The sequence below is a fragment of the Hemicordylus capensis genome, chromosome 1, assembly GCF_027244095.1.
Source record: "Hemicordylus capensis ecotype Gifberg chromosome 1, rHemCap1.1.pri, whole genome shotgun sequence".
Taxonomy (NCBI): Eukaryota; Metazoa; Chordata; class Lepidosauria; order Squamata; family Cordylidae; genus Hemicordylus; species Hemicordylus capensis.
The window spans coordinates 123,969,400-123,991,000 of record NC_069657.1 but is presented as its reverse complement, the minus strand read 5'-3'; the positions used below and the strand labels follow the sequence as shown (position 1 = coordinate 123,991,000).

Here is a 21,601-nt window from a genome sequence, read left to right as displayed (position 1 = left end):
TTTGGTTCCCATTGGTAATAAAGATTAAAAGGATATGCCAAGGGCCATGCAAAATAAATGGATTTTGAAGGATCTGGAGAGAGGTGGCGTCACATACATTTTCAGGGAGGCTGTCCAATGCATGAGGGACAGGATGAGATAATAGAGTCATTTAAGGGAGCAGGAGTTCCTGAGTCAACAATAATCTTTTTATTTTTCTTGAAACAAAATGCTCAGAACTCTACATTATTATAAGTGCATTTTTTTTAAATATTTCTTATATTTATTTATTTGCATGTATAGCCTGCTCTTCCTCCAAGGAGTTCAGAGCAGTGTACATGGTTATGTTTATCCCCATAGCAACCTTGTGAGATAGGTTAGGCCAAGAGATAAGTGATTGGCCCAGAGTCACTCAGATAATTTCATGGCTGAATGGGGATTTGACTTCATGTCTATTCTTTGCTGTGCTAGTCTGCAACTGTAATAAAGTTTGACTGACTGACCTCCAGTCTTTCCGGTCCACATAACAGTGGCATTTCAACCTATTTGCAGTGACTAACAAAATATACATGTCCACTGTTTAATTGAGATTTCACAACATTGGAACTCTTTTTACTGCTGTCACTTCAAACGTCTTCCTTTGTTTTAGTTTATGCTCTCTAGGGTACATTCAGTGCCCCTTTTCCACACCAAATGATAAAGGAAGTTCAATGTTCCTGCAATTGCATTCCAACTCACATATTTATTGTGCAAGTTTCCAGTAATTCACTACATTTTTGCTTAGATCTAGTGACAGGAAGGGGAAATGATGATTAATAGCCTACTCTCCCCCTCTTTGACTCTGTAGGCACTGCAGTTGGTCATCATAACCCCATGCAAACCTATAGTAAACCCATGCTTATTTGCCAACGAATCATTTGTTTTGTGTGTTGGTTCACAAACAGAAAAATTATTCTATAATACGTGTGACAAGTCCAACAAATCAGATATTCCCTGCTCTGTGTTGTCAGATTGACTGTTTGTTTTGCTCACCGCCCCATATAAATCGGTGGCTGAGGAGCTAAGTTAATTGCAGGGGCATAACTACTATTAGGCAAGGGGAGGCGGCTGCCTGGGGGCCCCCACGCCTCGAGGGGGCCCCCAGAGGCAAGTCACATGTGAAGTGTGTGTGTGTGTGTATCAGTGAGGGGCCCATTCTAAAATTTTGTCTTTGGGCCCACTCCAGCCTTGTTACGCCCCTGGTTAATTGCATTCGCATAGTCCTTCTTCCCTTCTGCTATAAAATGCAGTCACCCAGGCAGAGATGGGTGACATCCCCAGCCTGGTCCCGACGTGCTGATAATAGATACTGCCACAAACAGCACGTCGTTAAGAACAAACGTCACGTTGTCCGGAATTGAGCACGAGAATCCAACCCTTCTCAGTCACCCCACTGCTGTTTGCCACCACCCACTATAGGAAACAACCAGTGAGGCAAAATGTGGGAGGGTTTATTATTTCTGTGGAAAAAAGCTGATGTCTAGGCTGTGCCTTCTGCAGCAATCCTCACACTAGTGTTGGCACTCCAGGCCAAATGTTCCAGTTCCAGTTCTAGTAGTTAGTAATCACTCATTAAAAATTATATTTCTAGTACTCGGAGGCTGAGGGGCAAAACAATCTTCTGCTAGCCGTCACACGGGGAATAGTTGCCGCTTCGTTTTCTCCCCATGGCAAGACTCCTGTGTCTTTAACCAGCTGTGTGACAGCAGAAGTTCCAGGTGGTGCTTTTTTTCCAGCACGGAGATGAATTTTACCCGAAGAATTTCTGACTGCCTGGCAGCTGTTAAAAGGCTTTGGAGCCCGGATACAAAACAGTGATCTCGGATCACCTTTTTGTCCTTCCCCAGGCAGCTGACAAGTTTGTTTCTAACATGCTCACTGAGCCACGTTGCAGGAAGAAATGGGAAGAGGACATTGTTCAGGTGACGATGTATCGTACTCTGGTCAGTATCAGACAGTTCCTAAGCAATTACACACACATGCACAGAGAGTGTTATAACAACGCAAGGTGCTGTTTGAGAGAGGTGGTTGGTTGCCAGCTCTGCGCCCCTGGCAAGCCTACTGTGCCTTTAACAGTCGTATGCCAGGATAATATTCAGCCCGTGAAGCTCTCTCCATCCCAGTTTCTACAGTCCAGGTCACCTGCCGAATTTCTGCACAAAGGAGTGGGAGTTGGCAGCCCCACGTGACAACAATCTAGATGTGTTTTTGTTGCTCTCAACAGCCAAGCCCGACGACGAAGAGCTCTGTCTAACCTGAAAACTTTCTTCCCACATTTTAAAAGAAGACAAAGCTGGTCCCTCCCTTGGCTGGGTTTGACCTGACTTGTCACACTGATGTCGGCCCACCCCAGGAGGCCGTCCTGAGCAGCCTTCTCCACGGGGGAGTCCCTGGGACGCTGCTCCCCTGCGGCTCGCCGGCCCGCTCTCATCCCTCCGGCTCCACCACGTCCCTTCCCTCGGTCTGCCTCTGCTGGATTAAGGCCGGAAGTGAACGCACGGCGGCGGCAGCAGCAGCAGCAGCAACAGCCAGCCCAGCGCGGAGAGCAAAAGAGGCGGGGAAGACGGAGCAGGAGAAGGGGGTTTGGTGGTGTGGAGCTCGCTAGCAACTTTCTCCGCGGTGGGAATGACGGGAAATGGCTGCGGCCGCTGGTGCCTCGGGATGGAGGCGCGCTGAGGTGAGGGGAAGGGGAATGAGACATGCTGGGGGCACGGCTGTGGGGGGTCAACGGAAGCAGGCGAGGGGGAGAACCCCCCGAGGTGCCTCCCGTAGCCGAAAAGGGATTTGTCTGGTAGGGAGCCTTCCAGCAAGCCCCGCAGCGCCTGTTCTCCCATTGCTGAGGCCTCGCTTCCTCTCTCGTTCCCTCTGCTCCGTCGCTACCTTTTCAGCTCGCAGCCTCCGAAAGGTCTCCTGGTTTTCTTCTCCTTGTATTTCTTTTCTTCCTCTCCCCCGTCCCCATTTGCTTGGGACCCTCTCACTAAGGCCCACCGCCTCTGCAGGGGAAGGAATGAATGAGGGGGCTGTGCTGCTCGGGTTGTAACCCCGGGGCGCCAAGGCAGCCACCAATTAAGGTGGCGCCGAGAAGTTGCTGCCTGCTCCAATTCTGGAAAGGAGACCGTGGAGTAGGGAAGGAGGCCTTCTCTCCGCGAGATTGTTGGGAAAATAGGGCAGTAGCAGGGGACTAGTTCCTCCCCCCGCTTCCCCCTCGTCCTTGCAGAACTGCATTTTTTGGCTCTCTGGCACATACGAAGACTGTGCCATCTAGATAATCGTATGGTACTGGCATATGGAAACAAGCTCTGCTGCTGAATTTCTGAGGTGACTTTCGCATGTTTTCTGGCTCTAAAAAACGATGACCCATGCATCCCTAGGCAGGCTGATACCGAGATGCATGCTCACCTGTACATGAGCACGTTTTGACAGCGTTAGTAAACATTGTTGGTGTATCGCCAGTGTTCATGTGATCAAACCTCACAACCGTAATTAGCCATTGTAATAGTTCCTGTGGTGCATAGAACAAGATCTCTGTAACCAAAGGCCTTGGATACCACAGGTGGTAAAGGAACTACTCTTGTGGAAGGTGTTTACACAACCAGCAAGACTATTTACCAGTGTTATTTCATGGTGAAACAGTTATACTTAATATTATACATGTGGGGGGAGGGTTCCTGTGAGGATTTGCAGGAACTAAAGTGGAACCATTCTTATGCTAGTGGCATGGCATGTGTTTGTGTATACAAAGGTATATGGAACTGTATCTGTTACTTATAAAAGTTAGAAAGCAATGGCAAGTATTTTGGTTTACCTGGATAGTTGAAGAGCTTAATTAACTTTGTTAGCATTTGACTCTTATGGCTTTAAAATGATGATTAATTAAAAAATATGGTTAGATGCTAAACATTCTCCTAGAGACTAATTTTCTAATGATTTTGTAATATATGAAAGCTTATAATAGACTTAAGTGCTCATACTTTCTACTAGCTTTTTGGTTTTGAAGCTATAGTAGGAACATATACAATTTGAATTTTTATGCCACTGCTTCTTGTACAAATTTGTTCATTTTCTGGAAAGAAGCAAGGAATTGTGTCATAGTTTCAAAACTACAGAATCCAGGAAGATAATACAGTTGTAAACAGAAGAGAGCAAAATTGTTAGATTCAAATTAAATTCAAAATTGTTAGATTCAAATTAAATTCAAAGGATATTCTGAGGACTTCTGGTTTTAAATCTTTGTCTTTCAAATAACTCATTAGGGTGATCTTATTGAGGAATCTTGGAGAATAATAAGTGTATTATGTGATAGAGGAGACGTGAGAAACATTGTCTTTTGTGTGCTGTTTTATGTGGATTAACAACTTGTAAGGATTGAAGCATACTTATATGGAGAGGATGAAAGTATGGGTTGCACTAACTTATAGCTGCTTGTGGAGCTTAATATATTTATGAAACCTCTGTATATATATATTTATTTTTATTTTACATTTTATGTCCCGCTCGTCCTCCAATGAGTCCAGGGCAGTGTACTACATACTTAAGTTTCTCCTCACAACAACCCTGTGAAGTAGGTTAGGCTGAGAGAGAAGTGACTATATTTAGTATGCACAAAAGACCTAATGCAGAGAGTATACAGAAATTGGATAATTGAATATAACTAGAATACATTGGAGAACCTGTTGCTTCTGCCACTCTTCAACCATAGTCAAATGTTTTGATTCTGCAGAAACCAAAGCTTACCCACAAATTCAGTTTTACCATGACTTCCCTATTTCTTGCCTTTGTATTTTTGTATATCATGTTGGCCAGGGGAAGGAAGGAAGGAAAGAAAGAAAGAAGGTTGAAGCAAACTCAGTTTGAACCCCCATTTCTGCCCTGAAGGAAATGCACATTTTCCCTGTGGTTTCATAATGCGTGTCCCATCTTTGTACAGTACTGGTCCCCCCCCCCACCCCAAGGAATTTTGTCCTCCACCCACCACATTCCACTGACATTTGTGGAAAGCTTTCTGTTCTGTATATGTCACTCTTGCCACTTTGCTGCAGAAATTAAGGTCCTTTTCATGCAGCCATTTATGATGCAAATTCAGTAAGCATACATTGGCTTTTCAATTATTTTTAACATCTCTTGTGACTGTTCTGACACTGTCCTTTAGTGACAGTGGTTTCAGGATTTCATTCTTTGTCAGTATGACCACATCAGATATTGGCACCATTTAAAATTCCTCTCTTCACTTTACTGGTCAATTCCAGTGCAGTAATTGTAGCAATTAGGATGTGACAATTTAACATTAACTATTTGAAGGCCATATTGGGTGTGTTTGATTAGCAATTCTCAGACTCTGCTTGGAGTACAGTTCTAGCTTTCTGAGACTTCAGGGTATAACATCAATACTTCTATATCAAACTTGCTTCCTGTTAATTGGGTGGATGATATTTAGGCAGGGGTGTAGCAAGGTTTCTGGTGGCCCTGAAGCAAGCCGCTAAGTAGAGGTGTGCACAAACCTCAGTTCTGAGCAGTGGTTCGAATGCGAAAAGGATCATGGTTCTGAGAACTGGATCATGGTTTGGCCCATGACCATGAACCAGTTCAAAGGGAGCGCCAGGGGGGCAACAAGAAGCATGTGGCACCTTTAAAAGTGAGTAAAGGAGGTCCTTGCCTGCATGACCGTCACTCCATGCAGCTTCCTGCTGCTCTCACCCCAACATCCCACTCATGGTGGCAGCACACACATGGCCTCTGCATGTGTGGTCATTATGGTGTTGCTGACCACGCAAATGGCATGTGTGGCTGCTGGCATGCATGGGCTCTTGGAGGGAGTGCAGCAGCAGTAAGCTGCATGGAGTGGCGGGCATGCAGGCAAGGATCTGCTCTACTCATTTTTAAAGGAGCCCTCAAACTGCCAAACTGGTTCATGGCTGGGCCAAACTGGCATGAACTAGTTCACAGAATCAAAAAACGGTTTGTATTAAAACCGCTGCACAAACCAAGGTTCATGCACATCTCTACTGCCAAGCATGCTACCTGGCACCAGCCATGTCTCTGTATCAGCATACCAGTGCAGGGGGTGTAGCTGGTGCTGGGCAGAACACATGGCCCCTTGCCCCCTGCCACTGACAAGTGCTTTGTTTGCTGGGTGGAAAGGGTGAGGGACTGCATATTTGTGCCCAGCGTTGGTCACACTTCCTGCGTGGGTGTGCTGATGCAGGGGGAAGGGCATGGCTAGTGTGTGGTAGTGTGCCCAACCTTGACAGCGGGTGCCTTGGAGGAGCTGCCTTAGTGCCCCCCACACCCTCATGGCCCAGGGACACTTGTTACCCTCTACTCCAGTGTTTCTCAAAGTTTTTGGAGTCATTGACTGGTACATTATTCATGCACAGTTTCCTGGACCAGCAGTTAGTAAGGGGGTTGCCCCCCTCATCCCTACCCCCAGGACCCCCCCCCCAAAAAAAACAGTTTCAGGCAGCTCAGGAAGTGAAATGAACATTATCCAGCCAGCAGCAAGGGCTGCCTGGAAATGAGCTCTGGAGAAGTTCCGGTAGCCCCCACCAGCCCCCCCCCCCAACTTTGGGGTGGTGGTGATTTTTATTAGTGATGACTCATGGACCGGTACCCAATGCCTTGTGGACCAGCACCGGTCCACAGACTGGTGGTTGAGAAACACTGCTCTACTCCTTTAGCCCTACATGCCTGTGTTTGGAAATGTTTCCATCATGTGACACTAGAAATGTCTTTGTAGGCAATAATTTGCTGTTTCCACATTTTTAGAAGTGCAGGAAGATATGAAAACATCATTTAGCTTATTGCTATCTACTTGAACTGGCAGAGGTTGTCTGAGGCTTTATCCCTGCTACCCAAGATCTTTTAATTTGGGACATTAGGACTGCATGCAAGGCATATGTGCCACCACTGAACTATGGACCTTTACCCAAATTGAATATAGCATGGGTTTCTCTAAACCAGGGCTGCTCAACTTTGGCCCTCCTGCAGATGTTGGCCTACAATTCCCATAATCCCTAGCTACTGGCCACTGTGGCTGGGGATTATGGGAGTTGTAGTTCAAAAACAGCTGGGGGGCCTAAGTTGAGCAAACGCTGGTTTTCAAGGCAAACATAGTCTTAAAATGCAACATTGTTTCATTAGCATAATCTATAATTTCAAAGCTAAAAACTGATATACGTATTTTACATCTTAAATCTAAAGACACATCTGGCAGAATAATGTTAAAGAAGATCCAGTATCAATGATCCAGGTGTAATATTCATAGTAATGTCTTTTCAGTACTATGTCTAGATTTGTTTCCTTAAATTATTGGGTCATGAACAAAAATACATGAAGATTCCCTTGATACTATATCTTATCTATCTCAGTGGTTATAGCTAAAAGGTAAAAATATTATCTGCAATAATATTTTTATTATATAATAGCTATATTGAGATAATTTTAAACAATCCTTATCGCCTACAAATTGTTTATAATGCCAGTACTTGGCCGTAAAGAGGCTATGATGGTTATTTTAAATAATGGAAGAGCAATTAATTAATTAATTAATTAAATTAAACATTTCTTGTGTACCACCTCCTCCAAAGTAGTGATGTGCCCGGACTGGTTCAGAGGCCATTATACAGGCCTCCAGAACGGTCCGGACACGCGGCGGTCCGGTTCGGAAGAATTGGGGTGGGGGGTTCCGTTGAGGGCGGGGGAGGGTTTACTTACCCCTCCCGTGCTTTCCTCACTCCGGCGCCGTATTTCTTTTACAAATCGGGTGGCAGGATACCTCCCTGCCGAACCTTTCCCCGCTGGCAACTTGTTCTTTTAAAATCGGGCGGCAGGATACCTCCCTGCCGCCCCTCTCCAGGCTTGGCTGCAAAAGGCTTTGCCTTTTGCAGCCAAGCAGGGAAAGGGGCGGCAGGGAGGTATCCTGCCGCCCGATTTTAAAAGAACAAGTTGCCAGCGGGGAAAGGTTCGGCAGGGAGGTATCCTGCTGCCCGATTTTAAAAGAACAAGTTGCCAGTTTTAAGAAGCCTTTTGCAGCCAAGCAGGGAAAGGGGCGGCAGGGAGGTATCCTGCCGCCCGATTTGTAAAAGAAATACGGCGCCGGAGTGAGGAAAGCACGGGAGTGGTAAGTAAACCCCACCCCCACCCCAGTGCCGGACCGCGGTTCCGTGCACAACCCTACTCCAAAGACTCTAGGTGGTGAACAATTAACAATAATTAAAAAATTAAAGGGCAAAAGCAAAAAAGGTAGGTCTTAAGAAGGGCCTTAAAGCCACTAAAGAGGGGGCTGAATGAATCGGGGGGGAGGGTGTTCCAAAGAAGAGGGGCTGCCACAGAGAAGACCCTCCTATCGGCCCAGGCACCACACACTACACCAGGGCCCGGGACACTAAGGAGGGCCAACTGAGAAGACCTCACTGGACAGGATTCAACTGGCCAAGAGAGGCGATCCCGGAGATATACAGGTGATAAGCCAATCAGGAATAATTTAGTAGCCAGTGTTGTGTAGTGCTTAGCGTGTTGGACTAGGACTGGGGAGACCTAAGTTCAAATCTCCATTCAGCCATGATTCTTTTTTGGTGCAGGGGCGTAACTACTATTAGGCAAGGGGAGGTGGCTGCCTGGGGGCTCCCACGCCTTGAGGGCCCCCCCAGAGGCAAGTCACATGACTATATATTGTGAAGTGTGTGTGTGTGTGTGTGTGTGTGTGTATCAGCAAGGGGCCCATTTTAAAATTTTGTCTCTGGGCCCACTCCAGCCTTGTTACACCCCTGGTTGGGTGACTAGGAACCTAGGAAGCTGACGTATACTGAGTCAGACCATTGGTCTATCTAGCTCAGTATTGTCTTCACAGACTGGCAGCAGCTTCTCCAAGTTTGCAAGCAGGAATCTCTCTCAGCCCTATCTTGGAGAAGCCAGGGAGGGAGCTTGGAAACTTCTGCTCTTTCCAGAGTGGCTCCATCCCCTGAGGGGAATATCTTACAGTGCTCAGACTTCTAGTCTCGCATTCATATGCAACCAGGCTGGATGGACACTGCTTAGCTAAAGGGACAAGTCATTCTTGCTTCCACGAGACCAGCTCTCCTCTCCAGTCTGGGCCAGTCACTTCTCTTTCAGCCTAACCTACCTCACAAGGTTGTTGTGAGAAGAACTTAATTATGTACACTGTTCTGGGCTCCTTGGAGGAGGAACAGGATAGAAATAAAATAAATAAGGGTTTTATAGGTGAGAACCGGCACCTTAAATTGGACCCAGAAGCAAACCGGCAACCAGTGCAGCGACCATAAAAGAGGTGTAACACTATCAAATCTACGGCCACCCATGAGGAGGCAGGCCGCTGCATTCTGGACTAGTTGAAGCTACCGAATCGTTTTCAAAGGCAACTCTAGGTAGAGAGTGTTACAGTAATCCAAACAAGAGGTAACAAAGGCATGAGTTACTGTTGCCGGGCCTGCCAGTCAAGAAAAGGCTGTAACTTGTGAACCAGCCAAAGCTAGCCAAAGGCACCCCTGGCCACGGCCTCCACCTGCTGTTCAAGCAGGAGCCGCGAGTCCAGAAGGATCCCCAGATCACGAACCATCTTTCTCAAGGGAATTGCAACCCCATCAAGAGATAAACTCACACACGGCACTTGGCCAGACATAGTCATGTTTGTAATATACTCACCCCAATTTAAGTTATAAAAATAAATAGGACATTTTTTAAAATGAGGATAGATCCCTTGTAACTACAGATTACCATTTGCAAACATCTTTAATTTGAGTATTGGTTGATTTAGTTGACTCCTTTTGTTAAGTAGTATTAGGTTATATAGGTTATTTGTTTTTTAGTAAATGATACCCAAGGCTGCCCAGTGAGTTTCATGACTGAGAAGGGATATACATCCTGGTCTTTACACTCCAGATCTAATATTTACTATAGCACAATGTCTTCTTGAATAGCTTTATTGCAATATTTTTGCTTTTGAATAATTAAAAATATGAGGGATTTGTGACCTAAATACAATTTCTACTTATTTAGTAGGCATGTGCACTGGAGAAAATGTTGATCTGATCCAGCATGATCCGTTCACTCAGTAAAATTGTCTAGTAATAGTAAGTTTATTGTGGTCACAGACCACATTAACAAACAATAACAATTAATAGCATTAATAAGAAAATTCAAGAAATTTCAAAGTTTAAAAAATCACAAACTGTTCAAATTACTAATACAGTCTTTACGGAGCTTCAACGCTATGAAACAGAATTTTGCCACATGATCTGAAATTACAGATTTAAAATTTGTCAGCATAATTCCCACCTAATATTGGTCTTTGTGACCAGGATAAATGGCTAAAATAGGACCAATACATTTGGTGCGAGTGTCCTTATAAAACTGGCAACAAAGAATAACATGGGTGATAGACTCTATATCCCCTGAGCCGCAGGGGCAACAGTGCTGAAGTAAAATTGTCTGATTTGGTATATTGCCATCCCAACTTTTGGATCACTGGATTTTCCCTTCGGATCGAGAAAAGTTAATAACTGTAATGGCTGGGCAGAAAGTTCTCAAAATATTCATGGTGGTAGTAGTACATGAAGATAGAATTATGTTTGAAGAGTTTGGTGTAGATTAATCGGGTGGTTTAAAAAAAATTAAAATAGGGTTTTTAAGGTTTTTTTTTAAAAAAACCTCTTTGTTTTATGGCAGAACAATACAAAATATGCAGGAATTATAACACCCTCTCTGAACATTAGGGATGCCTAACTGGGAGGAAATTGCTCCTTGCCTTCATATGGAAGTACTTCCCCCGCCTCCCACCACTTGACATACCATGTTAGAACTCTGGCATAGTTGTGCAGAAAGCTCTCAAACATCTTGTGATGTTAGCACATGGTGACAGGTTTGAGGTTTGAAGGAGATTGGTCCTCTTAATGTATTAAAAGAAAGTCAGAGAACTAATCTCTTTCAAACTTCACATCCTTAATCCTGTAACCATGTGCTAACACCACAAGATATTTGAGAGCTTTCTGTTTTCAAAAATGCCATAATTACTTTATTGCAGAAAGATTTTCTGTCACCACTTATTTCTGCAGACCACTGAGCACAAACAAGATGAAGACACAAGTTTCTCCACATAATTCCTTTTAGCATTCTCTGCACAGAATACTAGCAAAGTGTGGATAACGTCAGTTGATAATAAAAGGAATCTATGTCCTCCCCAGAAGCACTTTGAATGACAGATAACAGACTCGAACTATTCATCTATATATTTAATTCTCTTAGCCGGCATGCGTGCCCAGGATTTGGCAGCGGAACTCTCGCGACATGCTGTAAGAGCCCCTGGTGGCGCAGTGGTAAAACTGCCGCCCTGTAACCAGAAGGTTGCAAGTTCGATCCTGACCAGGGGCTCAAGGTTGACTCAGCCTTCCATCCTTCCGAAGTCGGTAAAATGAGTACCCAGAATGTTGGGGGCAATATGCTAAATCATTGTAAACCACTTAGAGAGCTCCGGCTATAGAGCGGTATATAAATGTAAGTGCTATTGCTATTGCTATTGCTATGCTGCGAGAGTTCTGGCAAGAGGACTGGCGGAGGGAGGAGGAGAGGGGGAAGAAAGCTGCGGCGGGCAATGGGGGGGGGGAAGAAAAAAGCGGCAGTGGGTGGATGCGGGGGAGAGAAAAGCGGTGGCAGCGGGTGGACGGGGGAGAGAAAAGCAATGGAGGCAGGCGGACAGGAGAAATTAGCTGGGGCGGGCGAAAGCGGTGGCAGGGAGGGGGAAGAAAGCGGTGACTGGCAGGTGGGCTGGGGGGAAGAAATACGGGGGGCGGGACTAGAGACGCAGATGGTCTGCGCCTGGTTCAGCTAGTATGATCAATTGCTAATGGCCAACTTGATCTGTCACACCAAACACCTTCCCCCTCCACTCCCCAGTGTCTTCCATATAAAGCACTTCATTCACACAGTTTTTCTTGGGAACATTGCCTAGCCCTAGGGAATGTGTATAAATCTGAAAATTCCAGCAAAACCAAGGTGTATTCTGGTAATTTTGACATAATAGAGGTTTCCTGCTGTCTGATCTGACATGGGCCCTATCAGATCTACACATAGCCCTATTTTTAATTTTTATTTCCCTCTTTCTCTAAGGAGTTAACTGCTGGTAGGTGAGACTGTGAGAGTGACTGGCCCAGGGACATGCATTGAACTTCATGGCTGAGTGGGGATTTGAACGTGGGTGACTCTGGTCTAAATTCAGCATTCTAGCCACTATACCACATTGGCCCTTTGTTAGGGCTAATTCTTGGCTTTTATAGAGCAGTATCATGTGTCACCTTGTTGGTCTTACAGTACAACCTCAAGCAGGTGGGTTAATGTTTCTCCAGGCTCTTGTGTGAAGGCAAGGCATATTTTCTACACAAAAGTTACTTCCATGTACTAAGCTGTGTAGGTATTGCATGTTTGTATCTGATCAATTATAGATGATATCTCACACATTCATATTCAGAACTTTCTTTTATGTAGGAAATCTAATCTTGTATAAAACAACTCTTGGGCTTGGCTTTCTGCCTTAATGCAGAATCAAGAAAAAGAAGTTCTTAAAAGGAGATATATTATCTTATTTCCAAGCATTAAATAAAATGTAGGACATTTGTTTTGTTTGTATAAATTTGTTTTAATTGTCAGAAAGCCACTGTTGTGATTAGATGCTGTTAATTGCAACTGAAATGCTTTATCCATTTCCTGCCTGAGGCAGAAAGTCTTGTAAAACAAATGAGAAAAATAAATTAGTTTTGCTAAATAGTTTTTTTATAACATGCATGTGAACATGAACCTAAACTTATATCTGATTATGGTTGCACAATACCTCTTATTCTTTCTAAGATCCTAGATTTAAAGTAGTACAGTAATTCATCTGTTAAAAAGATGAACATGTATCCTTTGAGATATGGACATTCATAAACTTATTTTGAAGCTTTTATTGGGTTGTATTCTAAATTGCACAAGTGGCAGTAAGTTTGCGTACTGGAATTTCCCTGTCCCTTGATCCCCAAAGCAGCCCCCTGCATTTACTAAACAGCCTCTCTCAGGGTTAGGGAACCCTTGGAAAGTGAATGTGGTAAAGCAGGAGGAATTCTCTCCAATTGGGTGCAGGCATTGGGGGATTCCGCCTGTACCCCCCTACCCACTTCCCAAGGGTTCTTCAACCTTCAGAGGCTTTTTAGAAGTTGCAGGAGAAGGCTGATGGGAGAAAGGCAGGAAAGTTACATTTGGCAAGCTTGTTTCCGTCTATGAATCTTAGGATACAACCCATAAGTTCTAAATTTTAAATAGTACTGCTGTAGATAGCAAACTAGTTCTAGGCATTGGAAGAAAAGAAGTTTTGTGGCTAAAAGGAAGGAGATACAGGTACTAGGAGGAGATTGACTTTTCCTGGTGACATAACTGTAAGAGAGATTCTGGATTAATGTTAAAAGGAAAGTTAATGAATCTTTCCAAATTCTAGGGTAGGTTGTGGAAAAAGTATTTGTTTGGATGTGTATTCCTCCTAGTGCATATATGGGTTTAGGTTTCTTTTTAAAGGGCTGACTACACAACAAAAGGGTGTATTGGTGGACCTAGGAGTACACTAGAGTGTGGAGGAAGACTGGAACAAGGAGAAAAATAGAATTTTAAAATACTAGTGAAGCACAGCATTTGCGGAGGGGAGGGGCTCACTTCATGTGTATTTACTGAACATTTAACTCCTTTTAAAAGGAGGTGTGGAGATAAAGTGCAGTTTAAACTTGAGATGTAGGATAGAGTCCAGTGGGGAAGGGGCAGGCTAGGGAGAGGAACATGCAAATCACATATAATCCTGAACATGCAAATCACATATAATTCCAGTGCCCTGATTTTCCAGGAAGATATTGCAGGGCTGTGAGTTATAGCCTGGTTCCCATGAAAACATGTGTGATGGTCAGGCTGATATTTGAACTTCTCTTGTAGCATTAAGGTCTAAATTGTATGTACCAATCTTTATTCTGATGCATCAGTGTTCTGCTCTGATAGTTGTCCTATCTATCTATCTATCTATCTATCTATCTATCTATCTATCTATCTATCTAATTCTCCTAAAAATACTTGTCGCTAATCCCATGTGTGGCAGCTCTTGTGAGAGTTTATGTTAAGCTGCCTGGGAGATAGCGATGGGGACAGGGAGACAATGGCGGTGGCAACTGGTCAGCTGGAGGAGATGGCGACAGGCTGTCCCGGCCGGTAGGAGCAGGAGGCGGTGGTGGGCCGGCCTAGCCGCTGGGAGGAAGCAGCCTCTACCAGGAGTGGGTGGGAGGAGGTGGCGGGCCAGCTTGCCAGCCCGCCAGCCAGAAACTATGGGGTGGGAGAGGAAGGAGGAAGCCAGCTGGCTCATCCACCAGAAAGCACGGGGAGGAGGTGAGAATCAGGCGGGGGGAGGAAGCGGCTGGTCAGGCAGAAAGCCGGGCGTGCCGGGGTGGGTGGGTGGGGGAGCAGCAGTGGTGGGTTGGCCAGCCGGAGGCACAGATGCTCTGCACCCAGCCCAGCTAGTTGCAAACAATTTTACATAGGTGTGCATTCAAAAGTGGTGTCCCTCACCTGAGGAGGTAAGTTTACTCCTTCACATTATGCAGTCATGCTTAACTCGCTAGACAAAATTTGTTTTATTACTTCTAAAGTAGGATTGCTGACTGATAGCCTGTCCCCACAACTCAGTCCCAGAATAAAACTACAAGGTGTAGCACCACTTCTTTCTGGGAGGGGGTACCTGCTAGGTAAGAAATAGCACAATGCTTTGTGTTTGCAAATGGACACAGAAAAGATGGTGGAGGCTGAGAAAATAGTGGTATTGCTTCTTACCTTACAGGTACATCTTGGTTGGGAAATGAAAAGTTGCTCCAAAGGTTTCTGTGATAATGTAGAGATTCTAGGGCAATCTTAAGAAGGGATCTTGTAAGGTACAAACAAAATATGTGATGCTCTTGAACCACATTTTTCACCTTGCAGGTGTTCCTCTCCCTGTCAAGTTATAGAGTTTGGGTCAGGGGCTGATTTTTCCAATCAAGCTGCTCTAGGGAGAGACAGCGATTCATCAGTGTAGCAATAAAACTATACAGAATTCATTAAAATATTAGTATTGGCACTGTTCATCAAGTCCTTACGATTGTATATTACCTCATGTTTCATTCTCTTTGTATAAATTTTGGATCATTAGATGACGACTACTATTACTATTACTGCTTGTACTTCTAAATAACCAAATCTTCTTACCAGTGACCAAGGGGTAGTATCCACTGTGATGTTCGTGGAAGGACATCTTGAAGTTGTGATGATCTGCAAAGCTGTGCTACTGCTAGCGAGAGCTGTTCTTGAAGGCAATAATTGTGCATTATGCTAGTACAACAGCCTTAATGCTAGTACAAGACTAGTCTGGATGCTTCCCCAAGTCCATACTTCATGCTTACATGCTTCTTTAGTGACATGGAACACTAGCAGTTTAATTTAACCTATTATACCACAGCTTCTCTTTTTTGGTCTCTTAGATTGCAATGTTGTTTAGATGGATTTTGAAGACTACTGATGAGCAGATGACAGATTATTTGTGCTTTTAGGTATTGGGATTTCATTCCATCAAAAACTCTTCAGATGTTCTAGAATAGCAAATTGATTTGGATTTCTCTCTCTCTTTCCATTTTGGTGAGAAGACTTTTTAAAAAAAGATTTTTAAAATGCTTTTATTAGTAATATAAGTAAAAAACAGAAATGTTATATCTCTGAGATTTCAACAAAAATACAAGTTTACAAACAAGATCTATCCTTCCAAGAAAAAAAGAATCCCCAATCATAAGAAAGATACAAGGGTAGTGATATTTTATATAAGAAGTAAAATAAATGTAATTAACTAGCCACTCAGTGTCTAAATCTAGGCATCCATATAGAGTTTTTGGCCTCCCAGGGAACCAGCCGGACAGAGAGAGGAGAACCAACCTTGACCTAGGTAAACACCCGTTGTGTTCTTCAGTAAAAATACCTATCACAAAAATTAAACTATATTCTTTATTCCTTAGAAAGAATATAAATTTCCCCACTGCCAATTCGTCTTTCATCTGATTTAAATCCCATATGACAGAAAAGAAGAAGAGAAGAAAAGAGGGAGGGAAATCTAAAAGCTATTCAGAAACTTTCAAAATCCTAAATCTAATGAATCTGATGAAATATCGAACTTTGTACGTAAAATCTTATGCAGATCACATTAATCACTTCATATTGGCTCTCCTCTCCATAACCAACCTCAGTGGGAGGTCCAAAAGTAATGGGAACACAGAAAAAGAAACAACAATGCAAAGAATCATATTGAAATCTATAAGCTCAGAAGGTGTTATTTTTTGTTTGTTTGTTTTTAGTGACATTCTTATAGATAACTACAGAAATGAATCTATCTGATAATAATATAAAAATGGGAAATGGATCTTGAGCCTCCCATCCGACTCTCCAGTTATGTTTAGGGGAGAAAGGAGAAGAGGGAAATCTCTATTTTCTTTTTCTCTATTTTTACTTTTATTTACTTTCTTTGGTTGTTTTTTTTTAATCATGGGTCAATTATCTGATTTCCAGAAGATCAAGAGCCCTAGATCTTATATTAGTATTTTATAAAATTCCTTTTTTCCCTCTCTCTCTCTCTCTCTGTTTCTTTATTTTTTTAAACTATGGGTTAATTATCTGACTTTCAGAAGATTGAGAGTCCCAGACTTTATATTAACATTCCATAAAACCCTTTTTCTCTTGGAATTAACTTTTTCTCTCCCTTTTCTTCTTTTTTCCTTTTTTAAACCCCATAGTAAATGAATTTTCTTAATGCTATCAGGCTCAGTGCCAGGTTTTGGTGGCCCCCTAGGTAAAACCCTCTGTGGGGCCCCTCAGTGGTGTCCAGCCTGGCAAACTTACCAAAAGATTTCAACAGTGGCAGAAGCTCATTTCTCAGCGCCTCTGCAGGTGGTAGTGCTGAAGAACAAGCAACCGCCATCACAGCTGCTGCTGCCCAGTAAGTGCCACCTCATTGGACTCTGCTTACCAGATAGTAGCAGCTCCTTCAGCATTGCCATGGATGGCTCAGCCATTTTGGAATACCCAGTTATCCTCGGCTCCTGGTGTACATCAGGGTTTAGAACATCTGGGAATACTAAAATGCTGCTGATCATGATATTGAACCAGTGCAACCCTAGGATTAATAGCTCTTTGGATGAGGAATGCCTTTGGCATGCCCCTCTGGTTAGTTTCAGGGTTGCTAATTTTGTGATTTGAGGAAGCTCTGCTGGGTATCCCCATCAGATAGACACCCTGGGGAATTGTCCAGCTGACCCTGAAGGTGCAGAAGGAGGAGCTGCTGTTGCTGCCTCAGATGAAATGGTGCAGAACTACTTTTATTTGAATTGGCTTGGAATACTGTGGAGCTGTCAATCATAACAGGCAGTCAGAGAGTGACAGAAGTTGGAAGGGAAGTTCAGTAGAGAGGATGGCTTTGGGTTTGGGTAGGAACAGTCTCAAAGAGGAAGAGTTCTGAGATTCAAAGATAAGACAGACCCAAATCCTCATTTTAACTGAATTTCCCTTCCAACTTCTAACTGCCAGTTTCTAACTGCCTCTTATGATTGACAGCCCCACAAAGTTCCAGATCAGTTTGCATAAAAGTAACTCTGCACCATTTCATCACACTTCCTGGTAAGCTTCTCTCCACAGGACTAAGCTTATTGGCTGGTAGAAGCTCCTTATTGAGTACTGCCACAAGCAGTGGTGGCATCACTTCAGAATTTCCAGATGCTCATGGCCCCTGAAAATTCTGCAATGTGCTGCTGTTGAAGGAGGATCGACAATTGTTGTCACTGCTGCTCACCATCTCCCAGTAAGCTTGTTAGAGCCCAAACTGAGTGGCTTACTGGGTAGCAGTGGATGCTGCTTCTTCAGTAGTGTTGCCAGAGATGTGACAACAGAGTGAATTGCTCTGTTGTCTCCTGCTCTCTGCATCTGCATCAATGAATGGAGAGGAGAGCTGGTCTTGTGGTAGCAAGCATGACTTGTCCCCATAGCTAAGCAGGGTCTGCCCTGGTTGCATATGAATGGGAGACTTGATGTGTGAGCACTTCAAGATATTCCCCTCAGGGGATGAAGCCACTCTGGGAAGAGCAGAAGGTTTCAAGTTCCCTCCCTGGCTTCTCCAAGATAGGGCTGAGAGAGATTCCTGCCTGCAACCCTGGAGAAGCCAAGTCTGTCAAGACTATACTGAGCTAGATGGACTAATGGTCTGACTCAGTATATGGCAGTTTTCTATGTTCCTAATGGGTTCTCTTCAGAGACCCCGCATCATCACAGGGGCCTCGGGTAAAGTGCATTTGTGAATACAGAGTGAATTGCACAGTCATTGCAGGCACTGGGCAGGCCGACTTCAGGAGTCACCTGTGGTCCCTCTAGGTATGGGGTCCTGTCCAGTGCCTGACCTGGTCAGTCCTGAATGATATAAACCTTCCCCCTGCCACACACACACACAACCTCATATATGAATGAGGTTCTGTGATCTAATCAGATGCAATTTGTTCTACAGTTTAATTATCAAGCTGGCATCTACCTTTCTTAAACATTTCTTTTCTCCTGTTTCTATTTCCAAGGCATCTTCTGTTCAAGTTTTATTTTTAGTTACGTCAGTTTAGAAATTATTATCCTCATATTTCATCTATCAAATGGACATGACTAGTAACAGATATTGCAGCTGAAATAGGCAATGAAATGCACATATTGGATGGTTGATGGCAAAAGCTAATCAAAATAGATGTTTGATATTTGATCTCATTTTAATTAGGTACAGATTTTGGCCTTGATCCAGAGAGATCCTTTGCATACATGCAGAAGGTTTATATTCTTAATTCTTCAGCTTCTGTCCCTCTGTGTTGCATTACATGGCTTTATAAACAAGAATTTTAAAAACTGTTTGCAAATAGGAGGGCTTTTTATAGATATTGTATTTCAAATACTTCCACAGTATTTTCCTGGGTTGGAAGTATTATTACTACTGAAACAAAGTATTGTTAAACAAGAGTCCCCACAACTGTCTGTCAAGTTAAACCAGTTTAACTTCTTAAATAGTGGCAATGAACTTTAGATAAAATGGTAATCTTATGTGATTTTACTTTCAAACAGATTGCTAATGATAGATGATTATGTTTTTATCCTATTGAAAAAAAATGAGTTGTGGAAATAAATATAATTTCTTAAAATTAATTAGTATTTTATTTGGGCATTCATATTGTGCTCTTCTTTGCTGTTTTTGAACATGCAGAATAGCAGCATTCTCTTTTTTATGGCTTTCAGACAAAACACTTCTGCACTTTAATTCCATAGGGCCCATTGTGGGAATTGTGAATGGAAGAGGAGGGGCGTTGTTTGGCAAAACACCTTGCTGCAAGCTTTTGACTACTAGTGGGGACTTGATTCTGAGTGAGAGACAGCGAATATTTGCAAGAACTTAAATTGCATGTAGTCTTGCACATGTCTGCTTCCATAACCCTGTCAGTTTCAACAGAAAGCCCATACTATTGCATGCTCTGGTTGCTGTAGCACCAGCAGGGCTACAGTCTAACTGCCTGTGGTTTGGCTGTGGCTGTTGCGTTCAGTGGTTTTCTTACCCATTTCTTTCTCCAGCGGGTGTGTGTGTGTGTTCACTCAGGCCTTTAAAGAAAGTATTTTATTGTTTTGTGTTAATGTGTGTTAACTGTATGTTTTATTCAGTTCTCCTAGTGTTTTACTTTGTGAGCTGCCCCATAATTTATTATGGGGTGGCCAGCAAATAAAATTGTGTTATGAGATCAAATAATTAGAAATCTGATTTTGGGCAGTTAGCTTGGAGTGAAACTACCGTTTACTATCAATTCCTGAACAAAACTAGAAGAAGGTAGGGAACCTGATTGTAGATTGTATCAGGTGCCAGGAATGCTTATTGAAAGCTTATCTTCTCTTGAGGAGCACAAAAATCACCATCTACAAAGTGAAGGTTTATGAGCTAAGACTAGGAATAATTTATAGCCGCAAAAATGTAACTGCCATAAAAGCAGCAGGCTTCATCATTGCTTGGAATCTGAAGAAGTGCTTTAATACAACTTGAACAACTTGTGGGAAGTCTGGATTGTTATAATAATGCCTTCTGTTCCCTCTAGGCTATAAAACCTTATGTCTTGAATTCAAGGATGGGAATGAGGAACTTGGGTTATTCTACTTGCAATCTCTGTTGCCTTGAAAACTTAGTTGCAGCTCTCTCATTTTCTTCAAAAGCAAGTTATTAAGTAATAATGCCTTAACTAATTAGGAGGGCTACTAGTTGGAGGGCTATAGGCCACCTCGAGCCTCAAAGGCAAGATGCCTCTGAGTACCAGTTGCAGGATAGTAACAGCAGGAGAGAGGGCATGCCCTCAACTCCTGCCTGTGGCTTCCAGCTGCATCTGGTGTGCCACTTTGTGAAACAGGATGCTGGACTAGATGAGCCTTGGGCCTGATCCAGCAGGGCTGTTCTTATGTTCTAACTAAATTGCTGGATTATGCTGAATAAATAGTAGAAACATGATTGCTAAGTACTTGCATTCCTTGAACATGAAACTAATATTGGTGCAGCAAAGTTTCTCTAAAGGAAATGGAATCCTGTTACATGAACTGATTGTAATAATGAGGATCATAAATGTATTAAGTATTGTCCTTGTGTCAACTGCTGTGTGTGGTTATGTCAGTTGGGAAGCTGGAATATTAAAGGTACTTCTAGCAGGCACACTATCCTCATCCTTCAGTCTCTCTCATCACCTACCTGATTTCAGTCCCATGTGCTCATCCATCCTGCCCAGCTCATGTGGAAATAATAGGTTAGCTAGAGCTATTTCTGATGCCGGCTGTTTTTTGCGTTGCTCACTTGCCTAGAGGGGTCGAAGTGTGAAAATGAAGAAGGCATGCCATATAAGCATGTAAGCTTTGTATATCTGTGAAAGATATATGTCCATTTCTAGAGGTCAATGAACTTACAACAGTGGTACATATGCTGGTAACCTCCAGGCTTGACTACTGTAATACGCTCTACATGGGGCTGCCCTTGTATGTAGTCCGGAAACTACAATTGGTACAGTATGTGGCAGCCAGATTGGTCTCTGGGACAACACGAAGGGACCATATAACACCGGTTTTTAAAGAACTGCATGGGTTGCCAATATGTTTCCAGGTGAAATACAAAATGCTGGTTATTACCCATAAAGCCCTTAACGGCTTGGGTCTAGAGTATTTAAGAGAGCGCTTCCTTTGTCATGAACCCTCCCGCCTTTTATGATCTTCTGGTTCAGTTATAGTTGCCACCAGCTTGTCTGGTGGCGACTAAGGACCAGGCTTTCTCTATGGCTGCCCCAGGGCTTTGGAATATGCTCCCTGATGAAATAAGAGAATCTCTTTCTCTGTTTTCAGGAAGACCCTCAAGACTCTCCTGTTCTCTCAAGCTTTTAATTAGAATTTTAATAATTTTAATTTGTTTTATATTGTTCTTACTGTGTTTTATGTATTTTAACCTGTGATTTTTAATACTATA

General features: G+C 43.3%; 1 protein-coding gene across 4 annotated transcripts in view; it reads left to right on the top strand.

Moving 5' to 3' along the window:
* Nucleotides 1-1,763: 1,763 nt before the first annotated feature.
* PIK3C2A (phosphatidylinositol-4-phosphate 3-kinase catalytic subunit type 2 alpha) overlaps nucleotides 1,764-21,601 on the top strand; it is a 110,536-nt gene continuing 90,698 nt past the window's right edge. The window contains exon 1 of one of the 4 annotated variants that reach the window (XR_008316444.1): nucleotides 1,764-2,695. The gene's annotated coding sequence lies outside the window, so the exon portion shown is untranslated. The remainder of the gene's footprint in view (nucleotides 2,696-21,601) is intronic. The other 3 variants (XR_008316442.1, XM_053297263.1, XM_053297269.1) reach the window with 3 other exon arrangements.